This window comes from Halyomorpha halys, unplaced genomic scaffold (genome assembly GCF_000696795.3).
Source record: "Halyomorpha halys isolate HHAL.00 unplaced genomic scaffold, Hhal_1.1 Scaffold962.1, whole genome shotgun sequence".
Classification (NCBI taxonomy): Eukaryota; Metazoa; Arthropoda; class Insecta; order Hemiptera; family Pentatomidae; genus Halyomorpha; species Halyomorpha halys.
The window spans coordinates 203,078-221,777 of NW_027109643.1; the positions used below are offsets into that span (position 1 = coordinate 203,078).

At 30.5% G+C, this 18,700-nt stretch overlaps 1 protein-coding gene across 1 annotated transcript in view; it reads left to right on the forward strand.

Annotated features, from left to right (window-relative positions):
- The first annotated feature begins 2,778 nt into the window (after window positions 1–2,778).
- Window positions 2,779–18,700, forward strand: part of LOC106687424 (uncharacterized) — a 64,777-nt gene continuing 48,855 nt past the window's right edge. Inside the window, exon 1 of the mRNA XM_014431304.1 lies at window positions 2,779–2,875. The gene's annotated coding sequence lies outside the window, so the exon portion shown is untranslated. The remainder of the gene's footprint in view (window positions 2,876–18,700) is intronic.

Below are 18,700 nucleotides of genomic sequence, written 5' to 3' on the forward strand. Positions count from 1 at the left end.
TTATTTATTTTTTTTATTTTTTTTTTTTTTACTTTTATCATCCCATAGGCGTTGATGACCAGAGGGTTTTACGCCTTTAAGCAAAAATCAACAACAAGAGAAGACTCAAATTGTATATAAATTATGCTTTCGGAGAGGAGTCGTCTGTCGTGGTTAGAGACGGTGAACAGAATGGAAGTATTGTCGAATTCAAATGAGTTGTATAATGGTAAGGAATGGTCGGACAGTTTGGAAGCAGTAAATTTACAGGAAGAGGCAGAATATTTGTGTTGGGTTATGCGGTCTCTAAGTAAGTTTTTAGTTACACCAATGTAAGATGAGTTGCAACTAGAAGTGGAACATGAGATGCAGTATACAACATGAGAGCCATATTGAAAAGGAATAGGATCTGAAAACTTAAACTAAATTTAACTTTTCTTTGTTTGTTATAAACAACTAAGACTGTTTTCTGATCGTGTTTTCGGGATAGGTGAGGCAGGACTAAAACTCTAATTAGAAGATTACTAGACTAGATTTGAGAGGGAATGATCCATGCTCTTCATATGGACTTAATTAATTGATCCCTTTAATACTTGAAACTGATTCTGAGGTCAGATACAATAATAAGTTACTATCAGTCAACTCACTTTCGTTGTTTAAATGCTACTAGGAAGAAATCGATAGTAGTATAAATTGTACCCATTAGGTACCAAAAAATTTTGTTAACGTACATGAAGTAAACGACCCCCAGAGGACGTGTTAGCGGAGCAAGTTGTGACGAGCGTCTCAGAGTGCCTGAATAAGACTATAGTTGATTTGATTCCTACCTGGTTCAGCCAATACTTATTCCACGGCATTTTTACATGGGAATGTAAGAGAACCGTAGGGCTGTCTTCGTTAAAAAACACAAGTCAACAAAAAAAAAAAAAAAAAATAAAGCTATCATCCTGACTAAAGTTAATGAATCAGTTTCAAGTATTAAAGAGATCAATTAATTAAGTCCATATGAAGAGCATGGATCATCCCTCTCAAATCTAGTCTAGTAAACTTCTAATTAGATTTTTAGTCCTGCCTCACCTATCCCAAAAATACGATCAGCAAGCTTATAAATAATCTGGGCAAACTTAAAACTGAATTATGAAACACCGTCGAACTACCGCTCCGCAGTAAGATATGAAATTTACTTAATAATGGCTCAAGAAAGCATATACGGAACTTCCAGGAGAAAAACTTCGATGCATATGATAAAAAGTCATTCGAGCAGTGATGGAAGCTTAAGGTGTCATATTGTTGAGTGCCGTGAAATTTTTTCTCTACTATGGAGAATTTCGCTCATTGGCCGTGTCGGATTGTGAAGTACTTCTTTCCTCCGCAGATTACCTTCTTACCATTTTTATTCCACATGCTTAAACCTAGAACAATGGAGACAAAGTCAAGGTACAATGGATTCAATGGGTATTATAATTTTTTCTCTTATGCCATTCCAAATTTGTAATTCAACTGGGAATAATGCTAAAAAACAACTTTTTACTGGAGACTTCTCTTCAGACTGCTTTGTTGCAAAAGATGTTTCCAGGAAAGGTCTTTATTATGTAGTAATTATATTTTACTGTTACTGCGAATATTACAATGATTTCTCTTATGTTAGCAATGAAGGGTCCTTACTCGGGCCCGCGGCTTATTCCTTACCAGTTAAAGTTAAAGTCATTAAAGTTCTTTATTATTCAATTCCCTTACTTCCCCACAAAAAAATAAATAATTAAACTGATAGGACTAACCCTTTTGATCAGAACTTCTCTGTTAATTCTAAGACATCTAGTGAATTCCCGGAGTAATAAAACAATACATTTAAGCGAAGAAGGGCAATAAGCAACATGGATACTAAGGGTAGTGTATCTACTCCATAACAATACCAACTTTTTTTTTTCACCGTTAATTTTATAATTTCAAACAAAACCATATGTATACATCGTTATTGGAAGTCTGAGAGATTTAAATAATTGTAACTCCTCAAAACGAAATTCATTTACATTTAAATATTTAAAAGAATTTAAATGTTGATCATTTTTATAAACCAATTTGACTTAATTTTAGGTTATATACAATTCATGGCATTTATAGCATGCCATGTATTTAATATATTTCACCTTCAGAATAACTTTTTCTAAATATATAACGTAGGGAAAAATCTTTGAATTTTAATATCAAAGAAATTACAACTTCAATTTTTCCGTGCTTTAACAAATAAGCATCAAGATGACCATGTGAAGAAGAATATGATGAGAAGAATGGATATCGGCCATAATCTTCTAAGACTTTAATTTTCCTTATCAACAATGTTTTTACAATTTTATTTATATATAATTAATAGTATATTTATTCGCTCGATAGTCTGTAGCGGTTTTAATGAATTTCCTGAAGCTCTCTTGATCTAAAGCGATCTCCTACAAGTTTACGGTTCTGTGGATGGTCGCATTAAAACCTCGATCTTTAATCCTTAACTAGATCAATAGATAGCAAAATTCAAATTATAAGGCATTTTTACTGCAGGGATCAATAGTATCCAAAGCTACTTCTTGACTCATTATAAAATAGTGGAGGCAATGAACTCAAGGGAGTGGTCAAGATATTCTTTCCTATTGATGTCATCTAATTAGTCCCGTTTCGAGTGGCGTCACACCGTCAGGAATACTCCCATTTAATGCTATATTCGCCCATGGCGTAAACAAGAAGGCCATCCCCCCGAGCGAGCAGACCAGGACGACCGAGGTGTTGACTGAAGACAGGGAAGCCCTCTTGTTCCGGAACTGCAGGGGGTAGGGGGGTCCTCCTGGAGGGGACGGACCGTCTTCAGCCCTCAGTCCTCAGCCAAACCTCGTCCTGCTTGTCTCATAAGGTACAGTGCTAAGTCTCTCCTATATTATCTATATTTACTGAATTTGTTAATAATTTTTCAATTAAGTATGAAATATTTAGTTAAACATTTTTAAATCAAACCAAAATAAAAAAACAAGACATTCATCACTCATGTGATGAAAAGACTCGATGTGCTTCTTTATTTAACTTAATCTAGATATACTCTTTGGAATCCCTCTTTTTCTTTCTGTGCCTATTTTTTTTTGTTTATTTATATTTTTATCTACTTATAATAATATTCACGTAAATTAATATATGATCTCAATTAGAAAAACTTTTAGTGCTGGGTAGCCTGTGCGTTAAAGTCTCTCACATACTAGTGACATCAATGCCAAGTATTGTCTCAGTTAAAGAAATTCTTTAATCGCATTAGTTATGGAATTTACGAATTAAATGGAAATCAATTAATGACTGATTTTAAATGTACGAACTGATTTAATTTGTTTTGCATTTTCTTTTATTAATACGATTTCAAACTTAGGTGTAAATTATAAAGTATAAAATAATAAAAAAATGAGACCATAATTAAACCAATTTAAAAATGGAACCGTTATAATTTTTATGTGATGGGAGTAAGATTCGTTATAAATTATTTAAAGGTTCGAAGGATTTAATTAAATTCTTAAAGTGGAAGAGATACGGGTCGGGCAAGATGGCCAAATATAAAGGTCAACCACCAATCAGGTAGAAGACAACAAAAAGAAAAAACAACTTAATTTTAATCTGGAAACAAAAAAATATATATAAGGTACATATAAAAATCCGAGATGAGCTAGATTTTTGGGTATAAATTGGGTTTAAGTATGGAAATAAATTTGCTGACAATAGATGTAGCTAAAATTTAAAAAAGTAAAAATGGATACTGAATCAATTGAAAACTAATTATATAAGAAGTTCTGTAATATTTCAGGGCTGACATAAGATGACCTACTGATAAAAGCAGGTTTGTTGGCATTCGTTTGCAGGCATGTAGACGTTTTGATGGTCATGGGCTCTGAGAAATTATCAAGTTCATTTAACACTACGTTTATAGAACCCGTCAGTTTAACGAACTCCTAATTGTTAAAATTAAATATCAATTTGTATATATATAACCACTACTTAATCTTTATTTTAAGTTTCTTTATATTTTATCATTTTAAAGAATCTGTAAGTAAAAACAAAATTTATGCATTTTTGTATCCACTTTTTTTAATAAAAAAAGTAAGTTTATATACATATTTATTGATTATAAAAACCATTTATATTGTCTAAACATGTTTACTGAATTAATTAATGGAATTTCAAAATTTTTGGATAATCATGAAAATGTTCATATAAAATGTACTCTTTTGATGATTTTAACTAGCTTTTGAGGAGTTGAAATACGAACTTTCACTAAGCACACAAAGATGCTTCACAGATGGAAAAATGATCTCCGAAAAATGGACAAGAGACATTTTGAAATCCGACTTTTCATATATTTACAGTAATTTACATGCTCATTAAAGAAAATAACCATTTTTTAACTCTGTTTTTTAAATATAATTTCTGAAATAATTAGTTAAAATTTAGGTTCGTTGCATAACGAAGTATTTGTCACTGAAAAATCCATCCAATAAGTTAGGAGATATTGGAAATATATTTCCCTAAACAAGTTTAAAAGTAATAGTAATTGTTTAATCATAGGTTATTATTAAATTCAATTTCTTTAAAAATCACATTGTTATGATTCCTTCCTCTTTTTAAAGCAATTTAACTTCTCAATGATCGCTGAAGAGTGTGAGTTAACCCCGATTTTGGATTTATGTATATTAATATTTTCTGGAAAACGTTAACTAAGATTTATCTAAATTTTATCATTACGGAGTATTACTTGTATGTGTCTATAATTATGTGCTTAAATAGAAATTTAAATAAGGAAAATACGGTTACTTAATATTGTATTCATTAAAATAAATAACCTCTAAAATAAACAATAAGACGATAAATGAAATATTTTAAAAAATATAGGATTAATAATCGTTATATTGTTATAGATTCAATTGATTTCTTAACAATATTTCTTGATTATTATCATGATTCATGTTATATTTTATTTTATTGAATATTTTTTTCTTCATTATTTGTTCCCTGTATGTACAGAACGAAGGTACATATAGAGCCTTTATTTCCATTGCAATTGATTTGGCAGCTTACATTGGTTTTCCTCAATGGATACTTTATTCCAGTAAGTAAATTTCTATATCTGGAACAGATACAAGTTGGACAAGATGTTGGCTAAATATACAAGTACTGTTAATTGCATGCTCAATTTTTTTACATTATCATGCTAAATTTTGATAATTATTATTCTGTCCTAACCACCAAAAAAAATTCAATGTCCAGCAAACGTATCAAAATATAGTTCTAAGTGATTCATTAAAACGAGTTTCTGCCAAACAGTTCAGTTTTTATCTAGATCTCTTCAGAGTGAAATTAGAAATTTTATAATAATAATATGAGGAATACTGCAAGGCAGTATACTTTTACTTTTTGTATTCTAGGAATGGATTTGACATAATTTAACATAGGGCAGTTCAGTTGCTTTTAAAATCCTGACTTCAAATATAAGAACATTTGCAATTATAAGCTTTAAAGTTTTTTAGGGAGGAAGTAATTAAAATAATGGTATTCTTAACAAGAAATCTTTACTCACGCACAAACGTTAAACATATATGTAAACATACAAGCACGTAGATATGTATTTTAGATTTATTCTAAATATATATCGATACTGACGATAAATAAATATCGTCAGTATCATGACGATGAATAAATTGGTATGTTATTAAGTTGGAAAAATGATTTATGACAGTGAAGCTGAATACAAATAGCATTAAAAAGGGTATTTTGGAAATAATATTATCCAGATGAAAGGATTCTGATTAGAACTAAATGTAAATTTTGTCCTGAAGATCCCATCCAGCTTTCCAAACATATTTTACGGTCGCATATATTATTGTGGATCTGAAACTGGGTTAAGGACAGCAGATTTTGGATACTTGCAGAAAGTGCAGGGTTAACTGCATCCAAATTCATATATATAAATACAATTTGTGTGCTATTTATAACCTACGTTGGCTGAAATAAAGACGGGAAATATTGTTTCATTATCTATTGGGAATAATCTTGGTTTTAAACTAAATTAAAATTGTTTTAACATATTTCCTGATGAAAAACATGATTTTTCTCGATCCGTTAAGTTCAATTATTAATTCTATATCTCTTTGAATGCATAGAATCTTTATTATCGCACGTGCATAGGACAAAAGGGTTGATGGAAAGTAAGAGGACAAGAGTACAAAGTAAAAGAAAATGATTAAAGCAACAGAAACGCATTGCGATTGGCGTTGGAGGATGCCAGAACTCTCTTGCGGGTTTTAGCGGTGCAATAATAGTAAACATATTAGTTTCCTGCGAAAGAAGGAATGCTCATTGGCTCTATCGAAATGCTTTTAAGGAGAAGCCTGTCCAATGGGTGATAGCGCCTGACGTAATTGGGTCTGTGGTTATTGATCATCTGTTATTTCCTGTAACCTTGGATTGAATTTTAGAGAGTGGATTGCTCCTTTTATCGCTCATGTATCCACTTATCCTCAAGTGAGGGGACTTTGTAATGTCTAATCGACATCGAAAAAAAATCGTTTATGGATTCAAACATTGTTTCTGTAAAACAATCAATCATGCAAGCCGATTTTGAGCAGTATACACCTCACGTATGGTTGTATATTTCGGAACAACTGTTTGTATGATGAACATTAATTTATTCTTTACGTGTTCCATGTGGGCTATGGGATAGGTACATCTTAATTGTATTAGTTTTTGGAATATTCTAAAATCTATACAAGCCCAATAGGATCCTTATTCATTGCTATACTATATAATTATTCGAAAATTAATTAATGAAAACAAATCTCACAGAATAGAAGCCAGTCAACACTCAATGCTGCTGAGGCAATATTGGCCGCCTCGTTTTGTTTCTTATATAAGAACGATGTGTATCATTGTTACTTGTATTACGATTGAGTAATTTTTTTTAGGATGAAAATTAATTATTCTGGACAGGATATTTAATGGGAGCGAGACAAGTAAGCATATGGATAAATTAACTACAGTAAAACATTTGTATTAGCTACAAGTAACAACGAACAACTTCGTAATAAAAGAAAAGTTTGCTATTTCATCCAATAACCCGGTTAAAAACCTCGGAATCATATATATTTTCAGTATTTTTTTTTTCTGACCTCCTTTATTGAAAATATATAGATAACAATATTGATATATACATGACACGATTAGACTGAAACGATATGTAAAAATAAAAAGGGATTCGGGCAGAGTAACGACATAAGACTACTTGCATAACTAACTTTATTATTAGATTCATCAGGTATATATAGGAACTGGTTTGTTGTCAAACTTAAAGGTAACTAATCATAGTAGTACAGAGTCCTTATTATTATCATGAGGATATATACAGCTAACTATATATAATGTGCCCTTCCTTTGCCATATGGCATATGTTTTGGGTTTTGTATCTCCCAACTACTGCTTCTCCATATCAGATCTGGAGAAGAACCACAATAATGGCAATGTTCCTCGTTCCGTCCTTAAGCCTTACGTTAGATCTAATATTTATATTTTACTCTCTGAAAAGACGCTTTGCGTTATTTTAGTTTGATGTAGACATTATGAAATATTATAAAAAATATTTTAGTCAGAAAAACGTAGTCAAGCTAATAATCTATTCGCTTAGATTAAATGAAGAGATGGGAGTTAATATGTACAATAATTTGTTAATCATAAATATGTATATGAATCAACCGAGTTAATACGGAACAACCAAAATGGATTATCTCATATTTAGCTAGGGCTTACAAAACCAATTAATATAATTTTATTTAGAGAAAGTGCATTCAGTATTTGAATGCCAATGTTATGCATGTTAATTTGCACACAAGAATTTAGAAGCAGGTAAATGAGAAAGCACCTCCCTCTAAAAATTAATTGATTTAAAGGACAGTCGAACTGTGAATGATATGTATTTTTTCATTTTGTCATAAAAGTGAAAATTTGTTTAAAATAATTAAAACTATATTTTCAGTACCGAAACAGTTTAAATTATAAACTATTAGAGTTCAAAAGAACTCAGAGAAATTAGAAATTATTTGTTATAGTTATTAGAAGTTGAGGGAACTATAGTAATTTTTCAGGACCTTGAGCAGGATGTGTAGCTTCGTAACTATACCTAGGTCATTGTTGGGACTAGAATTTAATCATGTTGAATACAAAAACTGATATTCAGATAAAATGAAATTTTATTCTGGGACAGTTGGCCCCCTAAGATTAATTAGTATAAACACTTTAGTGGCCATTGTCTCGCATAAAATGGTTGAATTAAGTTAAGGCATTATCAATATAATAAATAATAATGTATAAAATAAAATTCAGAAATGAAAGCAAAGGTGCTGAAGTTTCACATATGATATTTATAAATACTGAAAACATAAGGTAAAAAATATAAATAGTTGACAATTCAATATTGAAATATACAGCCTGAGACTGAAATAAATTAAAGAAAAAAACACATATATTTCATACATCTTATTTTATAGTTACAGATTTCAGAAAGATTGATAGTTGAGGAGTAGTAGAAATAGTTTATGTTTAAATGCAGTCAATGGAGAAATTTTACGGATGGGTGTGGATAGAAACTTCCATATAAAGATAGCGCGGATTACTAAGGATTTTTTTAAAGGAAACCGTTCTATGAGAAAGAATATACAAGTTTGCGGGTTGGAATATGGTATTTAATGTGTGAATGTACAGAAGAACACGGAATGAATGAATCGAGGATATAGGAAGGCTTTTTAGTTATAAATGTTGTAAAGAGATATAACCCAAGGAAGTATTTCCGACGGAAAAGAGGGTGGAGCCACTTTAATTCTGCGTACTAACTGGAGACTGAGAGGGTCTTGGGATCCCGAAGATGAATCTAAGAAAACATCTTCCATTATAATAAGAATCATTACTAGAAATGATATATTTAAATAATTAAAGAAATGAGTATATGAAGGTGCTATGCTAGGTTTTAGGAAAAATAGTTTTTTCACATGAAATTATATTCATGTACCTCTTTTTATACAGCCCCTTAAAATCTTCTAAACTTTAAAGTATTGGCTGTTTTCAAGTTGAAAATTAAGTTTTCTAGTCTAAAAAAGAAATTAAACAAAAATCATTAAATTCAATGCGATAACAACTCCATATAAATGTTTGAATTTTAATATTAATTATTTAATAATTAGGCATAATTTTAATGTTTCAAGCAGAATATAAAATTTACTAAGCGTCCTGTTTCAATATTTTTGCCACATTTTTAAGAATTTAAAAAGTAAAAATTTTTAAACCAGAAATATTATTAAATATATGAAATATATTAATAATGAAATTAATTAATATATTATTGAATGTACTTTCCTGAAAATAATTGAAATCCGAGTTCTCTCGGGAGGCCCATACATGGAGATTTACAATGTACAGCATCCGTGACATAAAATATTAATGTTTTTCAATACTCGATCGATCAGCGACCTCTCTTCAAAACATGCACTTTAATAAACTATATAGTATTGATAATAATTCTTCTTTTTATTAAATTATTTGCCACCAACTTCAATAAAAATCTAAAAATTTTTTAAGCAGGGAATTAATATTAGGAACATCTTTTCTTAATTACTTCTGAAAAAACACGAGAAGAACATCCATCCCAAGGCAAATTGTTTAAATATAACTTATTTATTTGTCTGGAAAAGATGCATAGCGTGATAAAGTTTTACAAAAATAAATCACGACCTGATTTAAATTTGAAAAAAAAATCCATTAACTTAATTGTGTTAAAATTGTGACCTTGGTGCGACTGAAACGTGCTACTGATTGGAGGAGAATGAGGAAGCAGTCAAGATCAAATAAATTAAGATCGAATCAGTAATTGCTATTTTATTAAACACAACTTTGGTAAATCGTTGATTTACAAAAACAACTCATTAAATTTAAATTCGACCACTTGGCGATCGGTTTCTTTTCAAATCGAAATGCTCTCATGCCATTGCAGAGGTCGGATCCACTATTAACTATAATTTTGAAGAGTTTGTTTGCAACTGGTTTTTATTTTTACATCTCGAAAACGAAATTAACTTCGTGGTAATGACCTTCACTTATTGATCTTTTGATAGTCCTTCTTTTGTAGCAGTAGTGGAATTATGCATTTATCCTATTTTGCAATTAAAAGAAATCACACTGCTGCCTTGATTGATATAGCTCTAAGAATATTGCAGTTATTAATGTTTTTTGGCCGCACCTTGAAATAAACATATGAGTGCAGCTGACAACATTGTAGTGATTTAACTGCATCTTTTGCTCACAAGCGATTCCGGCCTTCGGGCTCATGTAACCTTGCCTTCCAACGTACCAAAAATAAAGAAAAGAGAATCTGACTTAAATTACCGTTTGTTGATACAAATTTACTTTTTTTACTTTGATAGACGGCTACAAAACCAGGCCCGCTGAAAGCTTTGTTAAAGGGAATATATTTTTTTTCGGAATAATTCTTGAGTTTATAGGTGTTTAAAAAGCTACAGTGAGAGCTGTTTTGTTTGATAAGCTGATGGATCAAATATCAACAAGAATTCATTTGTAGTAAATTTAAATTACGGCCTTACTAACCCTAAGAATTCACCTTGTAACCTTGGAAAATGCGACCAAATCATTGTAATAATTGAAAATCCAGAGTTGTGACATTCGCATTTTATACGAGATCTTTTTTTTTTTTCGGACTCTCATTAGAGTCCTATACTGTAAACGGGATCTTCGATAATCTATTAATTTGTAGAACAGCTGCTAAGCTCCTAAAGCTTACTAAAATTACAGAGACAGCATTTTTATTTACAGCGGGGGGAGAAAATTTGGTAACTTGCCAGCTAGACAAAAGATTATACTTCTTTGTATTTGATGGAATATTGAAGCTGTTTTTAATTTGAGGTTGTTTCAGACGGGTGGACGCTTAACTTGACTTTAACAATTTGAATGAGTATATGTTTTAAAAGAGAAGTATACTGCTTTAGAATTTGGAATATTGTTCCAACAAGCCATGTTGTCTCTTCAATTTTTCGAAAGGCTAAAGAAAACAACGAGGGTGTCCAATCAGAATGTGAGTTTTTCACCTCGAAAACTAAACTTAAGAGGAAAACGTCGTTTAATGGACAAGTATAGTAAGGTTCCGGTCAACAAAATACAAATTTATTGCATCTGAACCTCTCTATTACGAAACTCATCCACTTTGGATACAAATAGCAAATTTATTCCGAGTGGAATAATAATAATGTAATCAATTTTTGTGGGTTCTGGAGCCCTTCTGGGATCAACCCAGCCTCTTAAATTGGGTATAATCTGGCGGTCGTTTCTGACCAAATCACCTCCTTGCATAACCATTGGTATAGTAACAGTACTTCCTTACGAAGTACTGAACTCCTGACTCTTCATGGGCTGTACCGGTACAGATTTTATTTTTTATTAACAATGCAATAATAATACTGTAATTGATAAAATATGCATGTGTGAACTTTAATTCCGGAATTGACGGCATTAAGAGACATCTAGTCATTGTGAAGCCATTCAATGCATGTATACAGCATATCAGGTGGCCAACCTCGGCTTCCTCCACGTTAGTTTCGTGTTAATTTGGCTCCATAGTCACAGTCTTGTGTTCCCTTAAGGCTGTTCTTTAAGAGACCACATTTCGCATCCGTGAAGATCAGTAGGAAGAATAATAGTTTTATCAATTCTAACTTCTATGTTTCTAGATAGAGGACAAAGAAATGTATCCTATTTTGTACTTTCCATGTATTATACAAACGGAATTAAAGCTAGAATTCTGAAAATTATTACTGTTATCATTATTAATCTTCATTTGAGATTGTTTGTGTATTGGGTTTTGTTAAAAATTTTTTTTATAAATTCTACTAATCTTATTAAATTGTACCAGATTCCAGACCTAACTAAAATTATTTATTTGATCGAAATTTCTTTAAACTCTCGCTAATACATAAATCAACCTTGAACCTTTTCAGGTTATGAATACAAATTATAGTGCGAGTATATTTTTCAAATAGTAAGTAAGGAATAGATGTGCTTAGAAGGCAGTAGGAGTGAAACACACCAAGGCAGCTCGGGTGCATTGCATGAAAGTCGCTCCGGACTGGGAAGGAGCTGCGCTGGACCAGATTATATATTCCTTACGTATCTTCTCCGCTTGGTATTCTTCCGTCGTCACGAAGAGCCGCAATATCTTTCATCCGAGGTGACAGTTTCGCTTGTATTATCAGGAGTTAATAATAGGTCCTCCCGATGTGAGTCTTAATCGAATTCAATATCCAAGATGTTAGTGAATTCTGGATATTATTTTGCTAAATACATGTATTTGACTGAAGGCAGATTGGACAGACATTCCAAGGCCACGGCCCTGCCTTAAGGACATCGCCCAGTCTGGTCCTTTTGTCGGCTGTATTTAATTACCATCTTTAGAATTCCATCAACTTAGATTTTCTATTGTTGCCAGCTTCCAAAATAATCGTATGGTTTATTTCAAGAATTAATATATTTATAGTTCCCATACACGCATTTGCATTCCGTTGGTACAATGCACCTCTGAAAATTTTTAGAACTTTTTTTAAAAATTATTTTTGCAAATATAAGTTAGCGTCCAATTTCGCTATAATAAGCTATTATAAGTTAATAGATCATCCTGCATTTATAATTAGTGTCATCATATCTTCACTCTTTTTGGCATTTTTAAGGTAGTAAAAAGTAAGTGCAATAATAATCAAGATGCCAAATTTGCTAATAAGCCCCTTTGTCTTAATAGAAACGAAGTATTCATAGAAGAAAACTGTGTAATAACTAAATAAAAAGATTCAAACCCAGGACATTCAGTACTGATAAACAAACAACCATTGCCTACATAAATCTCTCCTCTATACCCTATCAAATCCTTAACCTTAACTTTGTACATGGTTTAGCACTGATATATATATATGTATATGGATAGATAGATATTCATTTGTTTCTGGGATTTTCATATATAATCATTGTACAGCTTCGCTCAGCTGTATGAATTTTGCACTTTAATATAAATATCTCGGAGAATATGTTTAATTTTTCATTAACTATATAAGATTTACAGTAGTTTAAAAGAAATAATTTCCAAATGCAAAAATATTATAATAAAAATTATATACCTTATTTAATACATAGTTTTCATTCCTAAATATATCTTTATTTTTTAACTTATTGCACTATTCAGTCCGACATGGCGTCAGAAAAAAGTAAACATTATGAAAAATCTGTTGGATATACAGTTTGCGTATATTTTTATACTCGACAGTATATCATCTGCAAGTAAATTATAAAATCCAGCCTTTCTTTAAAAAGTTTGTTGTACAGGTTCACACTTCTGCCGACACTGTTCAAGATAAGAGGCATTGAACTGTTATTATATAATCTTATAATGACTATGTAAATTTTCCTAATAGTTCTATTTTTTTAATTTATTCCTTTTTTTTCTACAATTAAAAACTCGTTTTCTAAAGATTGAAGTGGATTATTTATTGAATTGTTAACATGTCGATAGGCTTTTTTAGATTCCATTTTCACACTTTTTAGGAGTGAATCCCATTTAAAATTAGATCATAACCCCATAATTTAAATGTAAATTTACAACTCTAAACATCAATTAAACAAATTTATTATTAAAAAGTAGCTGAATAAAAAAATAGTTTAATTATATTTTTTATTTTAAACTTCAAGTTTATATTTATAAAAATGAAGTTTATATTATATTAATAATTTGTGAATGGGCATGGGTTGTCTTATAGTTAATGTACTATTATTAGGTTTTTTCTAACAAAGGTTTAACTATTAGTAAACTATCTGTTCCAAAAACATGCCTACTGCTATATCATTTCTTGTGAACATGATAACAACTATATAAGGAAAAGTCTTTCCTAATATTTAACTCGGTTTCAGGCAGAAGTTCGACGGCAATACTCCGAACAAATTTAGAGGTTAGCCTTTTTAATGTGGCTACGTTAATTTTCATAATTTTTTTTCACTAAATCTTATTTATTATAAATTTTTTAGTATTTTTAAATATTGTCATGATATTGTTATAGTTTCATTGTGTATAAACTGATATTAAAAGTAAACAGTATTAATGTCTCTAACAGTGGATTTGTGTGAATATATTGCCTCTCTAAGAGATATTGTAACAATAAGATGTGTTACCATGTTTAAGAATATTGACCGTGTAAGAGAGGATAAATAAGAATACTATGAACTTGTTGATGGAGCACTATTTATCTTTAAGTCCAAATATAAGTCGAATAATCTTTCTATAGGTATTTACTTCCTTTCAATCCCTGTTAATTTTTGTAAACACAAAATGACTCATCATCCCATTTTTTTTCATTCATTAGTTATGTATAGTGTATTAGGTTGAATGAACATAAAAAAATAAATAAATACTTATAAAATTATATCATTAACGGACTCTCCGAATTCTTTGTAGATAAATACGGCCCATTAGCCACACCTTGACTGAAGTTTCCTTAACTGGTTGTAGCCGTAAAAAAATAAATAAATAAAAATAAAATAAAAGAACAGTTGTGGAATTTCTGACTGCATAACCAATTCAATTAAAAATCTAAATTGGAAATAAGGTCATTCACTATTACATTGTTTTTACTTTATAACAAATGTAAATTACTGTTCCTATAATAGAGTTGGGTTAAGAGGTTCCTTGTTTAACTCTTAGAAAAAACAAATGATTCCTAGAAAAAATAGGAATAATTATAACTATTGACTGTTTCAATTAGTTCTCTATCCAAAAATAATCTGTTGAATTTCCTTAGCTGTTCCCTTGAACAATTTAAAATATTGGAATTAATTATGTTTAATGTCAGTTTGTCGTTATATAAATAGTGCAGTTATCTATGATGAATTTTATTTGCGAGGTCGGGGTAGGAATCGGCAAAGACAATCATGTCTTCATCAAGAATCTGCCAATAAACTATTGGGTATAACTTAGGGACCTCGATTACGAAAGTATGTGTTACGATGTCTGATCAGTGACTCTCCTTGTAGAATTCTTTAGACAATTTTTATCTCTTCCGATAATTCTCCAGTGGTTCTTTTTATATTGAATCCATATTTCTATTGCTTGAATTAGCTTTAATATAAATATTTTTTTCTTTGGAATTAGATAATTATCTATTTTGCTATTATAGCCAAAACGTCTTTCATCGTGGGGGGCTCGCCCAGCCTCTACAAGTGGGGATAATCCTGGCGGTTGGGTGTGGCCATACTTTAAGTACAAACCTCTTTCAAACGTATCCTCATTTTATAATTGGTTCAATCCTTCGTCAGAGAGAGGAATCTCTCCAATAGATATTTTTTGGTAAAAGTCGACTTTATTTCTTTGTGATTTATAAGTAAAAACAGTATAATTTCCAGTATAATAAATAATGTGAAAAAAAAAAACAAAAATAAAAAGTGCTATTGTCTAATGCTTTCGGCAACACCATGTTTTATGAGTGTGGCAAGACCTTATTTTTAGTACAAAACTGATTTTAAGACTTTCAATATTACAATATCTGATATTGATAATTAATTCATTAACATCAATACCTAAGTAGTAACAACAATTACCAATTACTTATAAAATTCTATATTACTATTTTTGACATTCCTTCTTGTTTATATTTGAAATATCCTAATAAAATTACACCAAACCGATAGGTGGCAGTTTATCTTAAAAATCTATAGATTAATTTTATTTTTCTGAAACATAAAAATAAATTATATTTTTGTTTAAAATGTGCTTCGTTTTCATTTTCTGTTAATAATGTCATTATAAGTCAGCAGATTGTTGATTTAGTACATTTTGTTAAGCTTTTGTTAATTTTTGTAAGTTTGCACAAACCGTAGTTTGAGTTTGCAGTCAATATTTGCCTTTTACATCTTACTTCGTTATCGCCTCTTGGCAAACAAATTCTGCCAGTGAACTCCTGAAAGGTCTTTGGACTCGCAAGGATTTTCGTTTCGGTTTTCTTAATTGTTTGACTTTTGATATACTTTGGCCCATAGCCACTCTGTCAAATTTGCTAGGTTTAGGCATTGAATTGTCTTCAGAATAGGAAAAAAACATTTTTTTTGTTTCATGGAGTAATTAACTATAAATTGGGATCTGTTTTTGTACTACACACGTTCAGTTTTGTTGGTTGTACAGATTAATGTTTTAAGTTATAAATCGTGCCTTTAAATAATGTAGATAGTAGTTCCTAATATGGTAGTAAGTTGTGTGTAAACAATGCTACAGAGTATTTCTCAAGGGAAAAAAAATTAAGAACTTAACAATGTGAAATTTCCGTCAGTACTGTGTGCACCGGCGAAAAGAATTGATTTTGAAATTTAGGTATCACATTTTTTAAAATGTATATTTTCATTATTTACTTAGGAAGGACAACTTAAGTTGTATTATTTCTGTTACTTGGAGCTACAATAACCAATATTCACTCTTAGTAGTTAATAACACTTTTATGAAGTAACGTTATCTATTAAAAATCAAACAATTTTCTGAGAAGCCTGGATTTATTATTTTTTGTAAAACTAAATATAACCATCCTCTTTCATAAAAATCTTCATTCTGTTGAAATTCATTTGTCATAGGGCCTGTAATTTGTATATTACAGGTTCCAATCCAAGAATATATTTTTTCTATACTTTCACTAAAGATGTAATTACCAACAAAAATGTTTAATTTAATTAAAAATCGATGAAAACTTGCTCAACTTAGGCGTCTACATATATGTCTATAGACAAGTTTTAACGACCCCCATACGTCTTTCGAAAATTGCTGATTATAGTGGACATTAATCTTTCTCTGCATGACCTTGACGAAATAAATACTGTTTCCTAACACTTTTATTTTTTGCATTCTGGACCGTTTAATAAAGATTTATGTCAGTAACACTTTAATGGAATAATTCCCATCAATCTTTATAAATATTTTGTGTAAGAGTGTTTGAAAGGATCAGTTACAACGTTTAAGAACAGTTGGTTGCAATCATACTGAGAATTGAACCTGGACGGAAAAGAAACAATACAATGCCGAATAAGGATTTTCTTTGTGGCTGGCAATTTAAGGCTTTTGTTGCAAAGCTACTGAAATTATTGCAACCGTTAGGTGTTTACCATCGATTGTTGTGGAAACGGTCTTCAAAATGAGTCTTACGGGGTTTGTTAAATTCAGTATTGTAATGGAAGAAGATAGCCACGAGACCAGCTAATGTAAAATGTCATTAGAGTTCTACCAATGGGTAGCTTCTATACACGCCTGTAACACTCCAATTTAATTTAGCTCTACTTTTTTATTAGATAACTAGATTTACTAAAAGTATTATAATGTACAGTTGTAAATAGCAATAAATAAACATTAAAAAAAAAGGTATTGTAATGGAGTATAGAAGTAATTTTTAGCCTTTACTCAAAAGTCGTGATCGTTATAGAATTTAGTGATCATATTACTGTTTCTGAAAGTGCATATAATCATTTGATTGGCCTTGCTTAAAGGCGAAAAATTTTTTGGTCTTCACCGTTTGGATTGTTGTAATTCTAAAGATACATAAACACACACACACACACACACACACACAAAAGGTTGTCTTCCACTTGTACTAATGCAAGTATAAATCTATCAAACTTAAGACTCTTTCTATTAAATATAAATTTTTTTTTAACGATTGGTAATTTAATTTTTCATATATATTTCTAATATTATTCAGTCAATAGTACAATGAATATTGATGCACATACCTTATAATTTATGTTTTAAAATTTTAAATAGAAGTTTTATGTACAAATCTAACTACACATTGTTTATACTTTTGAAGGTATTATCGGAGACATGTAAGCTATCTTTGGAATTTGAAGCTGCTTGTGATAACACCAAAATATCAATGATACTCCTTTTGATATCCAAAGTATCTAATTTAAGTAAAGTATCGATACCCGATTCACATTCATCCAAATTATATTCAAAGGCAGTCAGTCGATTCAAATATAGAAAACCGATACTTAACAAAATTAAAAAAAAAAAAAAATTATTTTATAAAATCCATTAATATTATTAAAGGACAAATGCAATAACATCCCGTTGTTTAGAAGAAATTAGAGTATAGCACAGGTGTATTTTGTTTATTTATTTTGAGTTAGTTGTCCATTGCCTTACCAATGAGCTACCCACTCCCACATATGATTGTGAATACCTGTCTATAATAAGTTTTTTGTTAGTTGCATGAAAATCATTGACTAACCCTCTTTTATTTTTTTTAATACACAGGATCATAATCATTTCAACATTGTTGAAACAAAATTATAAAGGAATACGAGAAAAAACATCTTAGAAACAGATTTATATTAATTATAGAGCTAAATTATTATGTCTTTGCTATTTATATAAAAAATAATTCTAGACGAAAGGCGATGGAAGTTCACTATTCACTAATGAACTCAATTAGAGGGACATTATAAATAGCTGTCCCCGCCTTGATCTCCGCCTGCTAAATGTATTAATCAATTTCAACGTTTAGAGGTTTGGTTCCCGTTTAATGGGGCACGTCGGAAGAGTTATTATCGAGTGATGATTGATCGAGCCACCAAACAAATCAAAAAT